The following is a 26,590-nucleotide window of genomic DNA, read 5'->3' on the forward strand; positions in this document are numbered from 1 at the left end:
AAGGGGACTTTGTGTAGCTTCCAGGGAGACTTTGTTGCCAGGAAAGGCAGAGCCCTGCCATGCAGAATAAACCATTACAGAACTTCCCTGCATCCTGAACTCTAAATCCAATTAGGATCAGAAGGCTGTTGTTGGCCCCCAGCAGTTTGCAGTTTTAATTTTCTTATCTGAATTTTTCTTCCCTGCCTATTCCAGGTAGCTGTCACAAAATGTGTGAAAAGGTGGGGGGGGAGGGGTCTCCTGTCTCCTGTTGGTTGTTCCTTGCTGGTTTCTCACTTTCATGTTCACAGCAAGGAAAAGAGCAATTGTTTCTTTGTCAATTCAACAATTGGAATGCTTATGTATGTGAATATTTTGGTAATCCTAAAATACACAGTTTCCTCTGACTTTTGAAATCCTAGAGTTTGCACGAGGTGAATCATTTGCCATAAATCACAGAGGCTTCTGCTATTCTGCCTAGCAAAAGTGTGGTCACAAAAGTCATTAAATGTAAAACACTGCATGGGTTCACTCAAGAAAACATGTCTAGCAACACTTATGGAAATGAAAGGAGTCATTTATTTGATTTATTTCCACAGTTTTGGAAATAAGAGTTCCATGTTTCCTTAAATTACCCAGGAAAGTTTGGACTCAAAAATTTCAGGGTAGGGCTGGGGATATGGCCCAGTGGCAAGAGTGCTTGCCTCATATACATGAGGCCCTAGGTTCGATTCCCCAGCACCACATATACAGAAAATGGCCAGAAGTGGCGCTGTGGCTCAAGGGGCAGAGTGCTAGCCTTGAGCAAGAAGAAGCCAGGGACAGTGCTCTGGCCCTGAGTCCAAGCCCCAGGACTGGCCAAAAAAAAAAAAAAATCTCAGGGTAAGAATGGTGTACAATGACACAATTGGCTGACAAAGAACATGTTCTTGATGACAAGGAGGGCAGAGTTGCCTGTGGTATTGTCTGCATGCCTGTGATTCTCTCTGCTCTGCAGTTTCCCTGAAGATTTTCTTGATGCGTTCTTTAGTGGCCCATCTTGAAACTTGATATTGGCTGTACACTTGTCATATATGTAGCCTTTATTATGTCAAAGTATGATCCTCCTTAACATCTCCAGAGGGTGTTTTTTAATCATTAAAGTATGTTCAATTGTGTCAAAGGCTTCTATTGTATCTATTGAGATGATCATGTAACTGTTGTACTTGAGTCATCTTATGTGCTGTATTAAATGTATTGATTTCTGTATATTGAACCAGGCATACATCCATGAGATGAACCAAGTTTGCTCCTAGTATTCAATTTGGGGCTAAGTTGTTGAATACAGTTGTCTACGTTAATCAAAGAGATGAGACTAGTTCTCACCTCCCCCCTCTCTCTCTGCTCAGTACCTGCCATTTTGGAAATAATTGCAATATTTCTATTCTATTTCATGGGAAAGTTTGAGCAGTATAGATGTTGATGTTAGTTCTTTGAAGTTCTTGCAGCTGTGAATCATTGGGTTATGAGCTTTTCTTAGTTGGGAAATTCTTTGTGTTGGGGATGGTGAGTTCTGGGGCTTAAACTCAGGGCCTTGTGTTTCTGCTTGATGTTTTACACTCAAGATTGGCACTCTACCACTTGATCCATACATCCACTTCAAGCTTTTTGCTAGAGATAAGAATGTCAGAAACTTCTCAGCCTAGCTTCAAATTGTGATTCTCAGATCTCATCCTTCTGAATAGCTAGAATTACAGACGGGAGCCACTGGCACCGGATTGTGTATTTCAGCAACCCACTACTGAGACAGACCCACAGCAAAATCCTGGCCTTTGTCTTCAGCCCTAACCCCAGCAAATAAAGTCTTGTTCTATCTATGCTGACCAGGGTTAGGACGAAGTGGTGGAGAACTAAGGCAATCACTAGTTTTCTTAAGGCTGGGACTAAGTTGTATTATGTGAATCTCATAGTTACAGGGAAAAGAACAATCCGAGAGAGCTAACTCAGGCTAACTCCAAAATTGTAAATGAGGCAGGCAAAAGCAAACTGATTGCACATTTCCACCTGATTCAGCAGCAGGAATAAGAGTACTCTCATGAGCTCACCTAGATACATGGACATTTGATTTCTGTCTGATGTTGAGTCTCACCAAAACAGGCATGAGACTGAGAGGTAAGACACAGTTTCATACTATTTCCCCTATGAGTGAAGTGTCTCTCCTTTCTCTGTTGCATGATATGAGGGTGTTGGCTTGTAGAATGGGTCACAGATGATGCTTAGCACCTGTTTTCATCATTGTAGTACTAGTGCTGGAACTTGGACTAAGTATTCATTCTCTCTCCCTACCTAGGAGGCAGCTCTCCACACTGCTTGGAGTAGTGGGAGAAATGAGACTGTCATTTCTCCTTTCTAGGTATCTTTTCTTCCTGTCCTAAAAGGAGAAACTGTGGTCTCTCACCTGAATTCCTTGGCTCTTGGGAAGATAGTATTGGTGTATAAGTCTCATAATACATCAATGGCAGCAGTAAAGGGATATTATGCAGCTACTATCTTGCTCTATATCTCTGCAATGGATAGACATTTTAATAAAAGGTGCAAGGGAAAACTGGATAGTTAAAATGCATAAACTTGAATTCTCTGCCTATGTTAAAAGTAAATCCAATTGTACAAAACAATGAAGAAATACAAGCATGGGAATAAAACAAGTAAGTTTCTTTATCATGTAAGTAATGAAAATGCAGCTACAAATCTAAATACTGTATTTGATGTAAAACTTTGTTTTAGAATATCACATGGGAAAAACTAAAATTTGTTTAAGATATTCATCCACAAAACCATGCTTGGCTCCTTTGTTTACTGAAACAAGTAATTCGGTATGTATTCAAACAGGAGTAGGTTAATTTTCTCTGCGACTGTTGTTAAACATATGTGGAGTGACACACTGACATAATGAAATTTTGTCTGGGCACTAGGAAATATATGTTATACTGTTTTTTTTATCTCCACGGAAAGCATTAACTACATTCCACTATATCTATTTCTTCCTCTCCCTCCTGAATTAATTGTGCATTTGATGCATTTCTAACAAAACCTAAGACTCTGCACCAAAAACACTCAGTGGGAATTTGGAAGCATTAGATGATGAAAACCCTAATTCCTAATTCCTTTTTAACAACAGAAATAAATTAAACTCAATCATGTTTGCATGAATGATTCTATTTTCATTTATAGAAATCTTGTGCCCAAAGATTTTTGCAGAATTAGGTAAATTCCTTGTCAGAATTTTCCTAACTCATTTATTTTTATTTGAGAGCATATGGCTAAGATTCTTTCCTTGACAGAACACCATGAAATTAATTTCGATGTATCACTATAAATGAGGACATTGTGCTACCTCCATGATTAAATATTCACAAACATCACCCACGGCTTCTAAAGGGACTCTGTTGCTTTTCCTCAGCAAAGGCCTGGATGATGGTAACATTCTATTTCCTCCTGATGGGACAATGTGAGAAAACCTATAGGATCTCAAGAATTTGTCAATTGAAACAACAACAACTAGTTTTCTACCACTCTATTTGTGTAAACATGTAATATCATGTATTACACCAGTAGAAAAATTAACTCCTGGAAAAGGCAAAAGGTATGATCTTCTAACAAATCAATAGAACCATCAACCTCCAAGCTCATTCTATAAATAGAAAATGAATACATCAAGATGGATTTTCATATCCTTTCAGAAACACATGCCTTTTAGCATCCTTGAGCCTGTAAAAATTTAAATGTTAGTATGATTTTAAAATGACTCAGGAATCCCAATGATTGAAATAGCAAAAGAATCTTTTTACCCCCTACTATAATTTTTAAACATATCTCTTGGCTATCATAGTAGGTAACAGCAGCTACCACCTACAGAGTTTGGGGACACCCTGCCCACTATCACCCACTTTTACTCACACTTTGCATCACTTAAAAATGTTATCATTAATGTTTAACAACACTGAAAGCTAAGAACTCTCGTCAAAACAACTACTAACCTACCAAAGGCAGAATAACATGAAAAGAATTAATCAACATATTTGAAATTTGGTCTCTAGTTTCAAGTCATGACCACAGATGACCATAGACTACCTTAAGAACAATTCTCTAAACCTTTCAAGATTGCGATGCTTTTCAAGGTCAAGAACAACCCTGAAACGATAGGGGAGAGCACTGTAGACCATGCACTCTAAGAGCCATGGGACAATTGGGACTGGAGAACACATGGCTCTGGTAGTACAGAAAAGTTTTCCAAGGAAAGTGAGGACAGTAATATTTTGGTTTTTGTTTGTTTGTTTGTTTCTTCTTTCATTTTGTTTTAGCTCACTGGTTTCTAGCCCTTTACTTTCATAGTAATCATTCCTCAGATCTGTCTTTCTAACAAAGTAATAGTCCAGATGTCTCCATGGTGGATGAATTGCCCTTCTCCCCTTCAGTGAAAGAAAGGACTTCTCAACATCACAGATTTTGTCAAGTACTTGTTAGGTTCAACATGGCTCCCCCACTCCCCCATGGTGGGTAATAACCATTGGCCCCATGGTTGGGGGCCAAGGAGTTACTTTCTAATAAGTCCCTTGTGTTGAAACATGGTTACATCAGAAAATGCATGTAGCTGGGCACCGGAAATCCTAGCTACTCAGATAACTGAGATCTGAGCACCCCAGTCTGAAACCAACCCAGGCAGCAAAGTCCATGAGAATCCTATCTCCAGTTAATCAAAGACAAAGATGGAAGTCGAGCTGTGGCTCAAATGGTAGATGCCTTGAATAAAAGAGCTCAGGGACAGCACCTAGGCCAAAAGTCCAAGCCTCAGGTCTAGCAAAAAAAAATGCATTGGATATCCCCAACCTGTCTAATATCCTATCTAGATTTGGTGGCTCCCTTCCAGCTGCCTGGCCCCAAGCTCCAGTGACATCCACTGCTCACCATCATACTTGGTCACATGTTGAATATGATTGTTTTAGTGCTACTGTGAAGCTGCAAATCCTAAATTGAACCATTATATGTCAGAGACTATCTGTATGCAACTATCAAAATATTAAAGAAGGACTACATTTACCTAGCTACAGAGAGTTAAAGATGCACTTAGATTATGCCATTGGACACAATGGTAAGCACGAGGCCATTCAAAAATGAAGACAAAGGAGTGAAGGAAACTTTCTTACTGGCATCAAGGTAGCAACACATGAGGTCTGGCTCCTAAAGAAGTTATTGTCTGAACAAAAGAAGTGGGGGAGGTTGACAACATATTTTCATTGTAGAGAGACTTGCTAGTTTTGTAGAGCAAAGCACACACTTGCACATATTCAGATCATGTCAGCCTTCTTTGTAGTTTGCATATTTATGAATGGCAGAGAGCATCTTTAGCCAGAGAATTCAGTATTGTAAAATTTTCCATGAACAAAGATTAAGTCAAGTTATCTAGAAGAGGACAGGGCTAGTTAGTATAAACTGGTACCTTGTGGTTTTCTCTGGAAGGCCGTCGTTGAAAACAAAGGAAGTAGTTGGAGGAATGTTAGGGGTTAGGAGAGGTATCACCTTCTTCTTGCAAATCTTAAAGTTCCAAAGAAAGATGACAGGAGCCTATTTTATTTTGAAAAGTAGTATTAAAGATGCTCAAAGAATTAGATGACATCGCTATAAAATACATTAGTCTATTCCCACCATTTTGTTTACCTGATTAAAATGTCTGAGCTCCCCTGATGTTGTGAAAATTAACTTAAGAAAATAAGAACATGAGGAACATCAAGAGGCATACAATCAGTTCTGTATGAGTGATTGCTACAATTATTGCTCTTATAATTTGTTTATGTGGTCTTGATGAGCTGTCTACTATTAAAATGTAATGGTTGTTTAATTCAGAAGAAATATTCTAACACTTAAAACATTTTAATTACAGAAAACTAAAATTAGTGTGCTACAAATATTTGATATATACATATGTGCATATAGAAAACAGAATAAAACTGTACCTCCAATCATAAAACTATATTATCTTAAGGCAAAAGATACTATGAAGGCATTTTTAGGAGAGAAAAAATGATAATGTAAAAACCTGTGAGAAACAACTTGTAAATTTTTAAGTGGATTAAAGCAGACATCAAATCACCTTGGTGTTTATATGTCATTGGATAATTCTGATGGACTGAAATAATCATTTTTAGTTGCTGATATCTGTGCATGTTTGCTATTATATCTTTGACAAACATTTAAACTTGTGAATTTTCTGAATAATCTTTCCAAGTTATTATTATTTTTTTAAAATTGTATTCCTTTTTAATCTTACTTATACCAGAAGAACACACATTGGAGAAAAACACACACACCCTAGCCCTCCCTGACTCACAATCTTTGCATGGAAGAATAGAAACAAAAGAAGCTATGCATGGCCAAATAACAGGAAAAGGCCCTGTTCTTTCACAGCCAGGAGCTGTCATTTTATTTTAACAAATCTTTCAATGTATTATCCTGGTAAAACTTGGAAGGAAACATGGCAATTGCGATCAGTGAGACAAACTTGTGTTTTCCCAGCAATGCCAAAATCTCAGGGCATTGGACTGCCTATGAATCAAGACAATGCTTATAGGATACGTTGATTGTAACAGAACTTAGGATTTGGTATCTTTCAGCAAGAACAGTTTCTCACTTGAGCCTGAAATCCCTGCCTCAGATTTGTTTTTGTTTTGTTTTGTTTTTTGCTGTTGTTGTTTTTTGTCAAACTGATATACAGAGAGGTTACAGTTTCATATGTTAGGCATTGGATACATTTCTTGTACTGTTTGTTACCGCCTCCCTCATTCCCCCCTCCCCCCTCCCCCTTTCCCTTCCCCCCCATGAGTTGTTCAGTAGATTTACACTAAACAGTTTTGCAAGTATTGCTTTTGTAATCTTTTGGGTTTTTTACCCTGTGTCTCTCGATTTTGGTATTTCCTTTCAGTTTCCTAGTTCTAATACCTGTATACACGGTTTCCAATGTACTCAGATAAGATACAGTGATAATCTAGGTACAACCACAGAAAGGGGATACAAGAGGATCATCAACAAAATGAAATTAAGGCAGAACTAAGGAAATGGATAAACCTCCCATGCTCCTGGTTTGGGAGATTAATATAATCAAAATGGCAATATTGCCAAAGGCTATCTACAAATTCAATGCAATGCCCATTAATATCCCAACACAATTTTTTTTTTTTGGCCAGTCCTGGGCCTTAGACTCAGGGCCTGAGCACTGTCCCTCGCTTCTTTTTGCTCAAGGCTAGCACTCTGCCACTTGAGCCACAGCCCCACTTCTGGCCGTTTTCTATATATGTGGTGCTGGGGAATTGAACCCAGGGCCTCATGTATACGAGGCAAGCACTCTTGCCACTGGGCCATATCCCCAGCCCCCCAACACAATTTTTTAATGAAATAGAGGAAGCAATACAGAAATTTATATAGAACAATAAAAGACCCAGAATAGCAAAAACAATCCTAAGCAAAAAGAACAGTGCTGGAGGAATTACAATACCCAACTTCAAGCTGTATTATAAAGCTATAGTAATAAAAAACAGCTTGGTATTGGCACCAGAACAGGCCTGAAGACCAATGGAACAGAAGTGAAGACCCAGAAATGAACCCATAGAACTATGCCTACTTAATCTTTGATAAAGGAGCTAAAAAAGTAGGATGGAAGAAAGACAGCCTTTTTAACAAATGGTGCTGGCAAAATTGGTTCAACACATGCAACAAACTTAAACTAGATCCTTATATATCACCCTGAACCAAAATCAGTTCCAAATGGATTAAAGACCTCGAAATCAAAACAGACACCCTGAAAACACTAAAGGAAGGAGTAGGAGAAACACTTGGGCTCCTTGGCACAGGACGGAACTTCCTTAACAAAGACCTAGAAATGCGACAAATCAAAGAAAGGATGGACAAATGGGACTGCATCAAACTGCAGAGCTTCTGCAGGGCAAAGGACATAGCTCGCAGGATAAACAGAAAGCCCATAGATTGGGAAAAGATCTTTACCGGCCATACAATGGACAAAGGCCTCATATCTAAAATATATGCAGAACTTATTATTTTGTTTTGGAGAGAGATGGCAAAAATGTGGAAAACATATTAGCTCACACTGTCTAAAATGAATACTGGTTTTCCACTCTGCCTAATCTCCATATCACTAAAAGCTTTGGTGATTTTTTTCTTCTGAGCCTTCCTCAACCCCACAGTAACTTAACAGAGTATGCAATAGCTTTCACATCACCTCACAACCCTTTTCTATACCCATCTGTATAAGGTTGCTAGGTTCTAACTGGATTAACATGGAAACAGTACCACAGGAACTACCCTCAGTGGATCTCTTCATTGGCTGTGGTCTCCTTTCTTCCCATTTGTATTATATTCAAGTCTCTGTATCTGTCAGACAGATGTACCTAGATCATGCTATCCAAAATGGTACCTTGTGTCTATCACCTGCAACTCCCTCACCTTGCTATATTTGCATTCACAGCTCCTTTTTCCACCCATTATCATATTAATTACATGGTTTAATGTAGGCTTGGTCTACTGGGCTACACTTTCTATGAAGACAATGTCTTGATTTAACATTAGGAATTATAGCAATCACTCATACAGAACTGATCATATGCCACTGTATGTTCCTAATGTTGATTTCATCTCCCTTAAAGCCTCATTGGTTCAAACTAAAGCACTGACATTTTGTATAGCCTGAATAAAATGCTTTACATCAATGCATTCATGAATGAGGATGTGTTTTTTTTTATTTTGTATCACATATATAGTACATATATGTTGATTTAAAGGCATTATTTAAAAGCCGTGTTGTTTTCCAGAGCAGTATTTCATCTCGTTATCTAGTGATTTTTAACAAATGATATGTGGTTTTATTTTTTTAAAGAACCAAACAATTAGAACTATAGTAGATAGTTAATCTCTTGTGAAATTTAAGATTATTTATAAATACATGTATTAAAAATAACTCTCTACAATCTTAGATATAATGCCATATCTAACATTTTGTAAAATTATTACAACATCTTTTAAAATTTATCCTTTATTATTTCCATGCATCTTGCATTATTTAGCCTCTTAAGCACAAAATATCACTGTCTTCTCTTTAGTAATTCAAGATAATTTCTGTGGACCATTTAGTAATGCAAGCTATTATTTAAAAAAAAGTAAAGCATCTTTCAGTGGTTTACAGGATCATTTGGAAATCCAGATGCTGGTCATATAACTATTTGAGAGACAGAGATAGGAGAACCATGGTTTTAGACTAGCCCAGACAAAATTTCCAAAGCCTCAGCCAATATAGCTGGGTAAGCTTGTCATCTCTACTATGCTTGTTATCTCTGCTCTGACTGAAGCACACATAGGAGAAGTGTGCTCCAGGCTAACTATCCCAACAAACTAGTGATGAAAAAAGAACTGGTAAATTGGCTTCTGTCATATACCACCTGCCTAGAAAAGCAAGACCCTGAATTCAAACTCCAATGTCTCCAAAAATCAAAGCAAAAGAAAAAAAATCAAAATAACCAACCAAATTGGCAAGGTAAGGGGCCTCTCTGAAGTCAGATTATTCAAGTGTCTGTTTCTCTCCAATGTAACCAACTTCCACTCAATCCCAACCTGCCTTCCAAGTTGCCTTTATAATCATGTTGCAGAGCTCAACTATCTCCATGATTACTCTCAGCTATTTCTACATAAAATTCACTCCAAGGGGCTGAAAAGAATTGCCTTCCCCAAAGGAAATACACTGAATTGTTCAAGGAGCAGGAGGGTTCACAACAGAAATGAACACAGTTTAAATGAAGTTGCTCCCATGGGGTTTATACTTTGTAGGAGATAAATCGATGTGTTCACCCTCTACATCTTACTCTGCAACTGAAATCACATCCTAGACTTGTGTTTCCATTGGCCAGTGTGTCTGACAGGGACACTTGCTCAAAATATCTACTCTAGGGGCTGGGAATATGGCCTAGTGGCAAGAGCACTTGCCTCGTATACATGAAGCCCTGGGTTCAATTCCCCAGCACCACATATATAGAAAACGGCCAGAAGTGGCGCTGTGGCTCAAGTGGCAGAGTGCTAGCCTTGAGCAAGAAGAAGCCAGGGACAGTGCTCAGGCCCTAAGTCCAAGGCCCAGGACTGGCAAAAAAAAAAAAAAAAAAAAAAAAAAAATATCTACTCTATATGTTACATAAGCTTCAAAGATATTTTATTTCAGGTCTCAGGAGTTGGGGGTAGAATATCTTTCCAGATCCCCCATCTTAGTCACCCGCCATGAACTACTAGCTGCCAGTTGGTGATGAGAGGTTTAGGATTCCTAGAAGAACTCAAAGTTTTCTTTAGTGGCTGAGTCAATGGGAGAAATGCTACCAGCCATTAGTTTTTCCAAGACTTGGATATGCCTATGAGACAAGAAGACTCCAACGGATGTGTTAGAAACAGCTTTCCCTTTTGCTTTGCCTTCTGGAAGGGTGTCTCTTTGATTTTGTCATCCTTGGCTTGACTCTCCTCTTCCCAAGTCTCCTCTGCTGTTTCATTCTGTCTGACTATTTCCTTTCCAATATTCTGGCTGAATGTTCAGCTTTGTTAGCAGAAATGCAAAGCGAGCGCTTTGAAGCATTACCCAATAAAATCCAATTTTAAACAGCTAGAGCTACAACTTTCCCCATCCTCTGAGAAATGAGCCTTCAGTAATTTTGTGCTTTAGACAGAGATATGGGAGCCAGAATTTCTGTAAAGACCAGAGACTTGCCAGCACCATCAGCTCAGCCACCTGGGTGAGGTCATGCAGCAAGGCGCAAGTCCCAGAAGACATCTAGAAAAGACCCAATGGCTTTTGAAATTGAACAATTGTAGTTGCACTTTCTTATAATTTTGGATAAAATATGAATTGAGAGTATATCTGAACATGTGGATATATATATATATATATATATATATTCGTAAGAAATGAGATTTCTTTGAGTAAACAATGAAATCGGTTTTGTAATCGTACCGGTACAAAACTGGGGTTTGAACTAAAGGCATGGGCTTTGTTCCTTGGCTTTCATTCACAGATAGCACTCTACTATTTGAGCCACAGCTCCACTTTTCATCTTTTTGTTTGTTCATTGGAGATAAGAGTCTCATTGGCTTTTCTTCCCATGCTGACTTCAAATCATGATTCTCAGATCTCAGTCTCCTTAGTGACTAGGATTACAAGTGTGAGCCACTGGTGCTTGGCTATAATCAAGTATTTTAGTTCAAGAGGCATTGTTTAAAAAAATCTGAAGAGACAATTTCGCTCATGAAAATGACATTTAATAAACATTTAAACAAATTTATTAAACATTTTCTTAAGATTAATTCTATTAGTTTTCTGACAGTGTCTTTTCCTAGAACTTTTTTTCCTGGGGAGGTGAATATTACAATGTCTATATTATAGATAAAAATATTAAAGTCCAATGGAAAGGTTTATGCTCAATAGTCTACACTTTAAACTTGGGTAACACTAGCTCATAACATTGTATCCATGTTGTTAACATATAACATATATAGTTTTTCTCTTATTATTATTTTACCCTCCTGTTTCATTTCCTTATAATAAAGTAAGATCATTTTAAAAACCAGATTATGATGATAATTTTCCTTTGGTGAAATATATATTGTAAACTATAAATATCTGAGTAGGCTATTCGCAAATTTCTACAAGTCAAATCACCTCAATGACTTTTAACTCCTTGCTATATTACAGGACTTCATTTCATAGTTTAAAGAAATAATCAACCTGGGTTTCTCTTTGTATTTTATTTAACATGACTGAAATGTGATTTTACCTTTCTTTAACATCTCTCATTTTCTTCCTTTCTTTGATACAAACATCTATCAATCTAGTGCCTTGGTCTTACACAGATAGACTTTTCTTCCTTTGTCAAGCAGATAAATAATATGTTTTCCAAGCCATTAGAAAATTGGTGGTCCAGTGATAGGAGAGAACATTTTCAACTAGGAAATAATTTTTAAACGTGGTGAAGACAGAAAATGACCATTTACCAGTGGGATGAGATAAGGTTGTCACTAGTCTATATGATCACCTTGAGTATGCAAAACAGATCCTTGAGGTAAACATCACCCAGTGGAGTGGTACTGACATTTCTAGCACACTCAGCCCTCTGCCCACCCTTTATGCTAAGAGACATCATAATGGACTTTACCCAAAATAAACAAATTACAAAATATGTTACTACTAGGATACGTGTGTACACAAAATGAAAATTTGACAGTGTCAATCATGAGCCAAAATCTTACGGGCGATAAGAATGAATAAAAGCAAAATGTCCCTTTTCATTAAATGTACGCCTTGGCTGGAGAGATAAAAGATAAACAATAAGCCTGCAATATGGTGGTTTTCATCCATTCTGTGGAGAGAATGAAGTGGTATAATGCAAAGGGAAGGAAAGAAACCCTGCAGGGTACTGGAAAATACAAATGATCAGGAGTCTATGTGAAGGTTACACTGGGTTAGAGAACAGGAAGTTTACAAGATGTATAGGTTGGTAATCCTTGCATCACAGGCCAAGGAATCAAGGGACAAAAACATTGAGGTTGAAGCTCTGTTTTGCAGGTTGTATTGCAAGGAAAGAAGCAAAAAACTTCAGGGAGTTGGTATGAGATAGGATGGAGGGGTCATTTGGACTAAGTGAAATTACAGAGTGGAAAATGGAGTGACAGGGCAAAAGGAAGAAGGAAAGCTGGAATGGAAACTTAATAGAGAGCTTGGGAAGGAGTGGAAGAAGTTGAGAACAGAAGTGGAAATAATGGAGATGCCTTTTCTTCTCATTAAACCTCTCCAACTTAGGTCAACTGTGTGCAAGAGCTGGTTTGTACACATTTTGAAGATTTTCGGGTTTGTGATGGGCCTATTGCGAAGCACAGCCATTACAAAATGAATAGACAATTTAAACTTATATTAAAAATAAAGACACCCCAGTATCACCAAAAAAATCCCACCAGTGGTAGTAGTAAAAATGCATAGTAAATAGTAAAAATCTAATTATCCCACTACATTTTACCTGTTTGGAAAGAGCAATCCATTATCTATGAATTTCATACCTTAAGCATATCTGCTGGGTGTGCAACCTTCTAACTCTTCTCAACTTTATTTTAAGTGGTGTCACGTCCTTATATTTAAATTGATGTTGGTAGTACTCTACATCTAATGTAATCTACATCTATGCATACAAACAGTAACTGGTGTATTATTTTGATGATTGTCTAGTTATAACAAAATGTTAAAAATAGTCGTAATTCACAATTAAATTAAAAGTGTGCTTGTCAAGCATTGGAGCTGAAAGAATTTTCAGCTTAATGAGTATGATTGCTGTAAGAATGAGAAATTATCTAACAGTAGAGCACAAATTTAATCATAACTTTTGAGAAAAAAATAATAGATTGGGATATACAACACCATTTATCCTAAATTCCATTGGTAGATTGTACACAAATATAAAATGTAGCAGAAATCAACAGTTCCACACAAATTATTTTTAAGAAATGTGCAAGAAACAAGTAATATGCATTTCACTATTATTAATAATTTTTCTGTATATCCTGATGTGTAGCATTTATCATTTTTGTATAGCTACATGGAAACTTTTTTGACTGCATATTCCCGAACATATACCAAGATGCCTATAGATTAGTTTATACTATGTAGAGTAATATATATAGACTGTATATGGCAAGTCAGTTGTCAAAAAAATCCCCAACAATACCCATTGTACCCTTGGTATTAGAAAGCACTCAAGAAACAGCACATATAAGAGTGGGTTTCTTTTTTTTTAACCACTAATCAAATATAACTCTAAACTTCATTCATTTTGGTCACATAAATTAAGTTCACTGCTTCATGCTACTTAAGTGGAATTATTTCTCAGTCTAAATCATTGACTACCATGCCATCATCTATGGTAGGTTCACACCAAGAAAATCAATCACAGATATTCCTGGTTACGTTGTGATTTATCTCTTGTGACTTGCAGTCACACAGACCTGGACCACCAGTAAAGACATATGATAAGCTCATAGCAAATCAGTGCATATCGATTAGTGTGCTAGTAGTAACAATGGTTTAGTAGGACATTACATATTATTACAATGGATAAAGCTATTCTCTTCCCATCTTCCAAGAATTTTATTTGATTTAAATATACTCAAAATATAATCAAAGTACTTCATATGCTTCTATGAAAAAAGAGCAATGACACTTCTTGAAATTAGGTAAAGAAGGGGTAGAGAGGAGGAGGAGAAAAGGGAAGTAATTGAGTTTGACTAGGGGACATTATATGCATATATAGAAACATCACAATGAAATCTTCTTGTACAATTAATATATTCTAGTAAAAATGTCGGTTCATTTACATACTATATAATATGTTATATATCATAAAATACATATACATGTGTATATCTGTATACAAGTGTCTATACAAGTGTCTATACAAGTGTCTAGATAGATAGATGCACGTGTCAAAATAGAACAGTGAAACCTGTTGAAATTGTCTTAAGGAGTAGGAAAGGAGAGGGAGAGAGAAGTGGGGAGATTGACGAGCTACATTTTATGTATATATGGAAATTTCACTGTACAGTTGGATGTATGTCAATGTACAATATACATATAGTTGGAAATATGACAGTTCATGTATGTACTCATATGAAACCCTATCATACAACTAATGTTTGCCAATAAAATGTATGCATATACAGGCATGCATATACATACATATACATGCATATATATTCTTAAAATTCATAGGACAAAATCTTCCATATGTCCTTTCAATTGGGATGTTTCAGATACTTACAATGTAAGAAATGAATGCTTCTCTAAATGTAAACATTACAATTAATCTATAGTTACAGTCAAAGACAAACTGCTAATACCATCATCATTAAGTTGCCTGAGTTACCTGCTTAGAATCAAGCACTTGAAGAGAAACAACAGCTCATGCTCCACTGTTGTAAACCACAAGGCACTATGTTCAACAACAATGTCTAGGGCGAGACAATGAAGGCAGAAAATCGGTTCAGAATCCAGGAGCCCCCTGACAATAACACTGCTTTCAGCCTCATTTTGGGGAATGCTACATTTATTTTGTCTCTCTCCCCACTTTTCATGCACATCCTGGAAAGCCTACTCTCTTCAACTCTAGCAGGGAATGGGGAATTTCACATGTTAAAACTGGGGTCAAGCTGGGGATATGGCCTAGTGGCAAGAGTACTTGCCTCCTATGCATGAAGCCCTGGGTTCAATTCCCCAGCAACAGATATATAGAAAATGGCCAGAAGTGGCGCTGTGGCTCAAGTGGCAGAGTGCTAGCCCTGAGCAAAAAGAAACCAGGGACAGTGCTCAGGCCCTGAGTCCAAGCCTCAGGATTGGCAAAAAAAAAAAAAAAAAAAAAAAAAAAAAAACTGGGGTCAGGGGCTGGGAATATGGCCTAGTGGCAAAAGTGCTTGCCTCCTATGCATGCAGCCCTGGGTTCAATTCCCCAGCACCAGATATATAGAAAATGGCCAGAAGTGGCATGGTGGATCAAGTGGCAGAGTGCTAGCCTTGAGCAAAAAGAAGCCAAGGACAGTGCTGGGGCTCTGAGACCAAGGCCCAGGACTGGCAAAAAACAAAAAACAAAACAAAACAAAAAAACAACAGGCCACTTTTGGTACCCTAGGGAAGTCCTAGAACACCGGCTCCATTCTCAGGACTCTGAGGCCCTTAGGAACTTCACTTCAGGCAGAGAACGCAAATACAGTTTGAGGTGAAGCTCATGTAAGAGAATGACACAAACTAGAAAGTCAACGACATAGTGACTATGAAAGTAAATGACAGCACCTCAGAATTGTGAACAGGAAAGAAAGAACTGTATTAAGCAGAAAATCTGCCCCAGCTTAGAAAATCCCAATAGTATGGAGAAGAATGAAGAAGAGAAGCTGACAAAATAAACTAGAAGTTAGATTAGAAACATCTGGGGAAGAAAGATTCGTAAGTTTAACTAAGTTCTACGTTACAAATGGCTATCAAAGGTGACTGATCAGATGGCAATCCTCTTGCGTTGGTATATTCAGCTATTTGAAATCTTAGAGGCATTTAGAAAAATAAATCATTTACCATGTAAATTGTTCTTCAGAATATCGATGCTCACAAATACATTTTGTTTTGAGAAACAATCTATGTTCTTCCTGAGATAATTTTAGAAAGTGTGGACAACAGGCTTTTTCTGCTTGTTCCCTTCTACATGCATATTTTTAAAAACTCTACAGAGCTCAAAGAACACAACAGGACAGAAGCTGCTTCAGAGTGCTGATGGAAAAAAATGAATACAGTAATTATCATAAGTGGTTTACTTGAGCTGTGGATAGTGGGAAAATTAATTTACACCCCAATTATGTATTCCATGGAATAGCTTCTCCATATATAGACGGACTAACAAGGGATTTAGGCAATGTTTACAAATTACTGAGCGTACTACCATCACTCTTATAAATTATTCTTTCTTGGAAAAAGAGACCATACTTAAAGCAATAAAACCATTGGGAAAATGCAGCTACTATCATACAGTATCATTATATTGTCTTCAAAGCCATGCATCTTGGTATTTACCTTTTTCTCCCATTTCAGGAGGGTGATTAAAAATTGAAAATGGGCCAGTAAAACATCTTAATTATTTTATAGACATAACAAGCACTTAAGACCAGCCAGAACTGCTCTCTAGAATTCTCAAAACCACTTGGTAAGCCCATGATAACAACTCAGTCACATATACAGAACCCATATCTCCTACAGAGGTAACACTTTCAGAACTCGCTTTTCTTCACTACAGTGACATGAAAAAGTGCCTCCGGGTATCTTATTCTATAAATGAGATTTGGGGAATGAGGTTGGTGCTCTAACTGTCTAACCCACACTTCTATTATAGCCCGTGGAATTTGCTTACCATTCCCTTGATCATCTGCTGGATTATAAGCACATAAGTCAGAGTACTTGCCTGCTGTTCAGTGGCTATGGGAAGGCATATCTATAGACTTTCCATCAGTATTTGTTGCAAAGATGACAAATAAATTTGCATGATTGGTTTTTGGCCTCATGCCCTTCCCACCTGAAAAGTCTTTTGCAGTAAGGTATGAAGGAAACATGCATTCTCTGAACCTGGCCTCCAAAGCAAGCTAATACACTCAAGGTCCTCACCTCCCACCTCCCCTCGGTTGATTGTTTCCACTGACTATTCACTCACCTCTGTATCTCCCAGGTCCCAGGATGATGCCTGGAGCCTATCACTGTTCAATAGTTAGTAGTTGATTGAAAAAGGGAGTAATCAGTGGGGCTGGGGATATAGCCTAGTGGCAAGAGTGCCTGCCTCGGATACACGAGGCCATAGGTTCGATTCCCCAGCACCACATATACAGAAAACGGCCAGAAGCGGCGCTGTGGCTCAAGTGGCAGAGTGCTAGCCTTGAGCGGGAAGAAGCCAGGGACAGTGCTCAGGCCCTGAGTCCAAGGCCCAGGACTGGCCAAAAAAAAAAAAAAGAAAGAAAGAAAAAGGGAGTAATCAAACCGGCATATTGCATTCTCCATGGATGAGCTATATGATGTAACTCTTCATCTGCCCCCAGACATTTACACTACAAGCCTCCCACCTTTCCTTCCTTGATCTATTTCACTATTCCATAAGGAAAAACCTAATCTCATACTACCTACCAAAAAGATACCAAAATGATTGAGCATGGATTATATCATCTTACATGCTTTCACTTAGAAACTCAACCTCATTTTCCCATTCCCACTTCGGGAGGCCTGGCTGCCACTCAGATATTAGCAAATAGCCTGTTTGTGCTTTGGTTGCACAGGACTGGTACAAAAGCAGTCGTTTCAACTTCAGACAGGAAAGTGGGCCTAGCTCAAAAGTACATGTCAACCTATGTTAAGATTACATCAAGTTAGGAAATGAAAAAAACTCTATTTCCTATTGCTTTAATTATCCTCTTGAAAAAATCCATGTGATAAATAAGCTTTCCAAAGTTTTCAGTTTAGCTATGAGTCTACATGAATACCTAAAAGTATATTCCTATTTTCTCACAATTGTAAAGCTGGTTTCTCAACATAACATATTAGACTCAGGTCATATATGTAATAGATATTGAATTATACGTGTGTATATATATACATACACAACTTCAAATGTTGGAAATTTTAAAAATTATGTATATCTGAAAAAGTATTGAATAAATTATAAATCAGTTCATATAGTACATTTTATACAACTATTCTATTATATGTTAAAAGGTTTTGAAAAATTAATTACACAAAACTATAGAATTTCTTAGGGTTTTGGAAATGTATACTCAAGAGAAATATTCCAAAACATGAAGCAATGATTTCTTAATGATAGTATATAGGAGATTTTAATTTTCTTCTCTATTTTCTTCAGTATTACTTTAATAAGCATAACAGATAGTATGTTTTAAAGGTTTATTTTGAATCATGCATATTTGATTCGTGCGTATTGTAACTTTCCCTTTTAGACAAGACATGTGTGTGCATGTTGTGTGCTATATGATTATGTATAAATGCCATTTTGCTTTTATTAATGACAGGTAAATTGTACATCATCTATGAGGAAAAAACTCAGGCTGTATTGTCGAAGCCATATAAATGGGTCAAGGAAACTGACAAGCAGTTAAATATTCTGGCAATGAGACTATGCTTATTTTTCTAAAATATAATTCTTAAACAGTTGCTTTTATTTGCTCACATAAAGACTGATAAATCTCACTCAGTCAGAGTTGAATTAGCTTGACAATCACAAGAAAAATCCAATCTTTCTTCTGACAGGAGGGGCCTTTCCCAAGCTCAGAAGTCTTTCCCTTTAATTTCCCCATTTTGACAGAGTATATAATAGCTAGCACTTCACCGGGAACCAGATCGCATTCCAATGGGTGTTCAAATTCCTTTCGAAAATGAGTTAGTGCTCCAGTTGTAAGAATACCTCTGGGAGTGCACTACAGCGCAAAATCTGAGAAATCAGAAATCCACTCGCGTTTTGCATGTGGAAGGCAGACAAGACAAATCATTCATTGTAGGTTTTTTTCTTTAAAAAAAAAAAAAGGTATTCTCTATTGAGCCATTGCAAAAGCTGTATTTCTATTTTGAAGTTCTCAAGTTTTGTTCTCTTGGTTTATGGCTTTTATGCTAAAATTATGGCTTTGTAATAGGTTGTGAGGCATACTTTATGCACTATCATAATTATAAGCTATTAAAGTTCATTCTTTGTATCAGGATGGTTTTATGGGCATTTAAATGAAGTTTCTGACAATGAAGTTAAGCTCTAATAGTACTACATTATGGCTACACCTGGCGGAATGCATTCGCTCAGTTTTTCTATTATAAACCATTGGGAAGAAAAAAGGTGGGATTTAAAACCTCAGCTGCTGGCCTCATACTGAGTTCCAGCAGGACATGTAGATTTATCAATCCATTTGTATTTAAATAACCTGCATGCTTTTTGCCTCACCGAGCGACAAGACCATCAAAGAGAAAAATCACTCTAGTGATTTCATATTCTCTTCTGCCAAGGAAGACACCTGAAAGTTTGAAAACATAAAACACAATGAGTCATTTGCCCTGTTCCCTTGAAGAACAGCCTTGGCATGTTGTTGTTTACTTTTTAATGTTTACATATTACAAACAATCTGTTAGTGAGCCCAGCTACAGGCTCACCCCCCAAACACACACACACACACACACACACACACACACACACACGCACGCACGCACATACATACACAGGGTTTGTGCTATTTGCTAGACTTTTAAAGTTCTTATTTTGGTTCCTTATTTGCTATTCAAAAGCTGATACAGATGATGACCAAATTCTCAGTCCCCTGCAGTTTAGCATTCAATGACAACACATTTTACCAGATGGAGTGTTGGATGAGCAGACTCTCAAAGAAGCAGTCATTAATAATACAAGTATTTTACATTCCAGTAGGGTTTTATGGTCATTGAGAAAGTGACTCTGGTATTAATTGATTTGTAAAGAAAAGTTATGGAAGTCAGTGAAGAGTCACACACAAGAGGAAAATGTAGAGTAGTGGCAAATGTCCATGTGGAATGACTTTCAAGAGAAATGAAGAAGAGCTAATCAAGAAGAAAGATGCATTAAGAAAGCACAATGTGCTCCCACACAGCAAAGATGTGAGAAGTGGCATAAACATAGGATTCCTATTGCTCCTTAATTCAGTCCCTATCATCAGTAGGAATTATAGCCCATATGGTCCTTTCTTAAAATAATTCCACTCCACTGGGAAAGCATTTATTTCATCAATGAAGACTAAGTATTTAAAGTTATTACTGTGAAAATACAGTGTTCTTTAAAGTATATAATGTATTCTTTAAAAAAAAAAGCACAGTCAACAGTACTACAAAGCATCTCTCTTAAATTTAGTTGTAGAATCCATTTGACTTCTCTTTAGGACTCCAGTTTTTACAATATTTGAACACTTCTGTAAAATAGTAAATAGTGGAGGTTGCAGGCTGTTTTCATTCAGAGCTTTAGAATCCATAATGAAGACACGCATGTGGAATGCCAAATGTACAAACATCCTCCAGTGAAGAAATTAATCCTGCCAGACTGGTAATTTCCCAGCAAGAATACAGTCCCATATCTCACCTAACTCATAGGGAGAACAAATGATATAGGGAGGACAAATAATGTAGATATGATGTAGATATGTTTTGCAGCGAATAGGCATAATTATCCACATCATAAAAATCAAGTTTTACACATAGAAATAACTCTTTTGACTGACATTTTGGTAAAAGAATTATCTAGTTAATCACTTTACCATAAGCATGGATTTTGTAGCAAAGTTATTTCTGAATTAAATCAATCTTCTGCCATTATATATATATACACATTCATATATATATATATATATATATACATACATACATATATATAGCCTAACTGATTCCTATAAAAATTACATACAGCTCTAAAATAGAACACAGAATTTTAACCAAATTGCAGACAATATTTGTGGGCAATTATTTCTCATTGGTTATGTTAGTTCATGAGTGGAAAGAGAAGAATAAGAGCAATGAATCAAATTATACTATTTTAATGCATACTTGAATTTAGATACTGATAAAATTATAAAGCTAATGTTAAGAAAGGGCAGTTTCTTTGCTCTCAGTGGCATTCCCTGGCTTCAGAAAAGACAAACAGTTAAAAACAAAAATAGTGCTGGAATTAAAAGATGTGAAAGCACCAGACATACATGAATTCTCTCATGAAGAACTTTTATAAAGATTATGCCATTGTTGCTTACTGTGACTCTGCTTACAAAATTATCTCACCACAGAAAACTGGCACTAAAATGTGTCTTTTTTAAACTCTCTGTTGAGAATTAACTAGGGAGTATATTTAAAAATAAGAAAATAAAAAATAAGAAATGTTTGAGGTTCCCTAATAGTTGTAAGAATGTTCTAGAAATCCTTTTGATAACTTCTTTGCACATGGTCCAGGATTTATTTTTTTCGCTCAGAGGAACTTGGGAATAATTACTCTGAAACTACTGATAAGTTAAATACAGCCTATTGCCTTACCAAAGCTGTAAAAAATAATGAAAAATCAGATGGAAAGATCTGCTTTTTAAAATGGTTGTAATAAATAAATAAAAGGATAAAGATTAGAGAGTTAATGCCGTGATAATGAGGATAAAATTCTATTGAGTCTTTGAACCAAACTGACAATAGGTAGATTAATGGGAGAAAATGTGTACAAATTTATTGTGTGATCTGAGGCATTATGGGAATGAAAAATGGACATCCAACATCCCAGTGAGATCCAAAAGCTTATGTATTCTCTTCATAAGGAAGAGAAGGCAATATAAGCAATTTAGGAACCAGTAATTGTTTGGAGGAGAGATGAATGGGCTCCCATGGGAACAAATGACTCCCAGCTACAAAGTCTGTTCGGATGCAATATCACCTTCCAGTCTCCTCCTGTTTTGGAATTTTCATCCTCTGAGTAATGAGATTTCTGGGGATGAGATTTATCTCAATGATATTCTCTTTGGAAAATCTGTAAGAGCAGTATTTTAAGGGGTGATACTTCCCCAACTCCTTCAGTTATGTCAGCTCAGGTAAAGCGAAACCCTAGTGCTTAATGAAATAATGAAACTCTAGTAGTGTGGCTGGAGGCGTGAATAACAATGGTTCTGAAAGTGCTCAGTAATCTTTCATAACGCTGTTCTTGAGTTAAATAAGAATAGTTCAGAAGGGAGAAGTAGAGAGGGCTACTCTCTGGAGTTCAAGGTGAATCTCAATTAGCATACACCTGTTCCAAAGGCTTCTTGGGAGTTTCCATCTGTTCTCAGTAGCATAATTTCCATATGACATTTATGTATCTATATTCTTCCACATGATTTCTCTATGAGCTTTAAATGCACCAACAAAATCTATTTTATGGTAGGAAAAAGCTATGAGCCATTAATAAGGAAACTATCATAGGTACTAAGAAAGTAGCAAGGGGGGGATGTTCTGAATTAGAGATAAGCTAATATGGTATAACTGGTTCTGGTTTTCAAACAGGGAGAGATGTCAATAGACATGAAATAACTCAGAGTAAAATAAATCCTATTTATATAGGTTGTAAAGCAATAAAAATAAAATAGTACCTTGAGAAATAGACAATTTCATTTAATATAAAATTTCATTAATATACAACTTTATTTAATATATAATTTTCACTTAGTGGTAAAAATAAGAATAACTATCACTTGGTTACTGAGATCGTCATAGAGCTGTAACAGGGTCTATATTTATTATCTAGATAAGTAATTTTCTTCTTTCAACATGTAGACACATGATCAAAAAAAATCTAACTACAAATCAGAATGTCCAAATTTTAATGAAGTCATGAGCAGCTTGTATTTTTTTTCTTAAAAGTATCTTAAAACTAAAAGATGAGAAAATTCACAGATGACATTCTGATGTTTAGCTTTTAACGTGTACTTCCAAGAAGGACTCTGGTCTCTGTAATGTGGTATTTGAGTGAATAAAGATAAATAATCTTTTTTTCTTTAATAAAAGGGACAGAAGAAAATTGCTTAGAAGTCTTTAAATGTGAATTATGCCGATTGTTCCTTTGGGAAATGTCTCCCGATTAGAAAGCTTAATTCAAATAGATACCCTAGGGATATGGTGAATTTCACTGCTTAATATGCACAATAGAGTATCTATCTTTTACAGAAGCTGTTGTCAAAAAGGACATGGACTTGCTGCAGAATTTTCAATACTAAGATTGTTTTCTAATTTATTTGTTTATTTTCATTGTAAAGGTGATGTACAGAGGGGTTATAGTTAGCTACAAAAGTCAAGTAAGGAGTACATTTTCTTTTTTTTTCTACTTCTTTTTTTGTAATTTATTAATTAAACAAAATGTTTTTGACAAGGTGTTGTGCAAAAAGGGTACAGTTACATAGTAGGGCAGTGTGTACATTTCTTGTGTTATCTTACACACTGTTTTTCTTTCCCTTCCCTAGGTCAGGTAGACATATGTACAATACACAATGTACCAAGAACATATACAGTAGCCACGTGGCCTACGCCAAAGAAAATTCGCCTAAGGCTTTAAATATAATGTCGACATTAGACAATATGTCGACAGTAGTCTTATATGAACGTACATACATAGATTTTGAGCTATTGTATTCCACTGAGAGGTCAATTTTTGACCTTTATATGTTGAGTAGTTGTTTGGTTTTAGTTACATAATGTTGGGTCGCTGACCCAATCCTGTGGGAAATACCATTTGACAAGCAGTTTTTGGTTTCACAGACCTGGTCTCTACTGTCTCTCCGTTACCCCATCTTAACAGGCATATATCAGGGAGATCATGCACCTTTATTTTCTGTGTTCTCGGCTTGTCTCACTCAACATTATTTGTTCAAGTTCTGACCATTTCCCTGAGAATAACAATATTTCACCATTCCTAATCGCTATGTAGTCTTCCATTGTGTATAGGTACCATATTTTTTGGATCCATTCATCTGTGGAGGGGCATCTGGGCTGATTCCATATTTTGGCTATTTCGAATTGTGCAGCGATAAACATGGAAATGCAAATGTCTTTTTGATATCTTGGGACTTGCTGTTCAGGATAGATGCCTAGGAGTGGTACGGCTGGGTCATAGGGTAGGTCGATATTGAGCTTTTTGAGGAACCTCCATACTGTTCTCCAAAGTGGTTGTACTAATTTGCACTCCCACCAACAATGGAGAAGGGTTCCTCTTTCCCCGCACCCCCTCCAGCATTTGTTGTTGCCTGAGTACAGAGTATAGGCCATTCTAACTGGAGTGAGGTGGTGTCTCAGGGTTGTTTTTATTTGCATTTCCTTTACTATCAGGGATGTTGAACATTTCCTCATATGTTTCTTTGCCATTTTTATCTCTTTTCTTGTGAAGTCTCTCTTTAGCTCCTTTGCCCATTTCCTAATATGTTTATTGGACTTGGAGGGGCTTAGTTTTTTGAGTTCTCTGTAGATGACAGATATTAGGCCTTTGTTTGTTGCTGTGCTGGTAAAGATCCTTTCCCATATGGTTGGCTGCCTTTCTATTTTGGTGGCTATGTCCTTAGCTGTGCAGAAACTTTTTAATTTGTAGTAGTCTTATTTGTCGAGTCTCTCCCCTATTTGTTGTGACCCTGGGACTATATTCAGGAAGTTCCTTCCTGTGCCTATAAGTTCTAGCGTCTTTCCTACTCTGTCCTTCAGTAGTTTCAAGGATTCAGGTCTGATATTGAGGTCCTTGATCCATTTTGAGTTGATCTTGGTGCATGGTGATAGGCTTGGGTCTACGTTGAGTTTTCTGCATATGGCTGCCCAGTTCTCCCAGCACCAGTGGTTGAAGAGGCTATGTATATTTCATTGTATGTCTTTAGCTCCTTTTTCGAATATCAGCTGACTGTAAGAGTGTGGTTTTATTTCTGGATCTTCAATTCTAATCCATTAGTCTTCCGGTCTGTTTTTATACCAATACCAGGCTGTTTTTGTTATGATGGCCCTATAGTAGAGCTTGAAGTCTGGTATTGTGATACCTCCTGCACTGCTTTTTTTGCCTAGAATTGCTTTGGCTATTCTAGGTCTTTTGCTGTTCCATATGAATTTATGGATTGTTTTCTCTATTTCAGTGAAGAATGTAACTGGGATTTTGATAGGGATTGCATTGAATTTGTATAACAATTTGGGCAATATGGCCATTTTCACTATATTGATTCTGCCTACCCATGAGCACAGGAGGTCTTTCCATCTCCTTGTGTCTTCTTTGATTTCCCTTATTAGATTTTTATAGTTCTCATTAAATAGGTCCGTCACATCCTTGGTTAGGTTGATCCCTAGGTACTTTATTTATTTATTTATTTTGGCTACTGTAAATGGAATTGTTTCCATAATTTCCTTCTTTGCTTGTACATTGCTGGTGTACAGAAAAGCTGCTGACTTTTGTGGATTGATTTTGTATCCTGCTACTTTGTCAAAATGGTTTATTAGGTGTAGGAGTTTGGGGACTGAGTTTTTTGGGTCCTTCAGATATAAGATCATGTCGTCTACAAATAGGGATAGCTTGATTTCTTCCTTGCCGATGTGGATCCCTTTGATGTCCTCCTCTTGCCTTATTGCTATGGCTAGGGATTCCAGCACTATGTTGAAAAGAAGTAGGGAGAGTGGGCATGCTTGTCTTGTTCCTGAGTTTAGGGGGAATGATTTAAGTTTCTCTCCATTTAATATGATATTAGCAGTTGGTCTGTTGTATATGGCTTTTATTGTTTTGAGGAATATTCCATCTATTCCTGTTCTCTCCAGAGCTTTTAATAAGTATGGATGTTGTATTTTGTCAAAGGCTTTTTGGGCATCGACTGAGATAACAATGTGATTCTTGATTTTAGTTCTGTTTATGTGATGAATTACATTGATTGAACCATCCTTGTGACTGTGGGATGAAGCCTACTTGGTCATGATGTGTAATTTTCTTGATCAGTTTCTGGATCCTGTTAGCTAATATTTTATTGAGGAGCTTTGCGCCTGTGTTCATTAGTGATATTGGTCTGTAGTTCTTTTTTGTTGGGTCTTTGCCTGGTTTGGGAATGAGTATGATATTAGCTTCATAAAATGAGTTTGGGATTTCTCCCTCTGTTTCTATTTCACGGAAGAGTTTGAGGAGTATTGGTATTAGCTCCTCACTAAAGGTTTTATAGAATTCACTGGTGAATCCATCTGGGCCTGGGCTTTTCTTTGTTGGAAGGTTCATGATTACCCCCTGTATCTGGTTGTAAGTTATTGGTTTATTTAGTTGATTTATTTCTTCTTGGTTCAGTTTGGGCAGTTTATACTTCTCTAAGAATTGATCCATTTCTTTAAAATTATTGTTTTTTAGTGAGTAGAGGTTCTGGAAATAGTTCCTTATGATTGTTTGAATATCGTGTGTACTTGTTGTAATTTTTCCGGTGGAGTCCCTGATTTTATGTATATGAGTCTCTTCTCTTCTTTTTT

General features: G+C 36.9%; 1 protein-coding gene across 12 annotated transcripts in view; it reads left to right on the plus strand.

Annotated features, from left to right (window-relative positions):
- Nucleotides 1-26,590, plus strand: part of Grik1 (glutamate ionotropic receptor kainate type subunit 1) — a 369,068-nt gene that overhangs the window by 180,747 nt on the left and 161,731 nt on the right. The gene's annotated exons all lie outside the window — the stretch shown is intronic.

Source organism: Perognathus longimembris, chromosome 5 (assembly GCF_023159225.1).
Source record: "Perognathus longimembris pacificus isolate PPM17 chromosome 5, ASM2315922v1, whole genome shotgun sequence".
Taxonomy (NCBI): domain Eukaryota; kingdom Metazoa; phylum Chordata; class Mammalia; order Rodentia; family Heteromyidae; genus Perognathus; species Perognathus longimembris.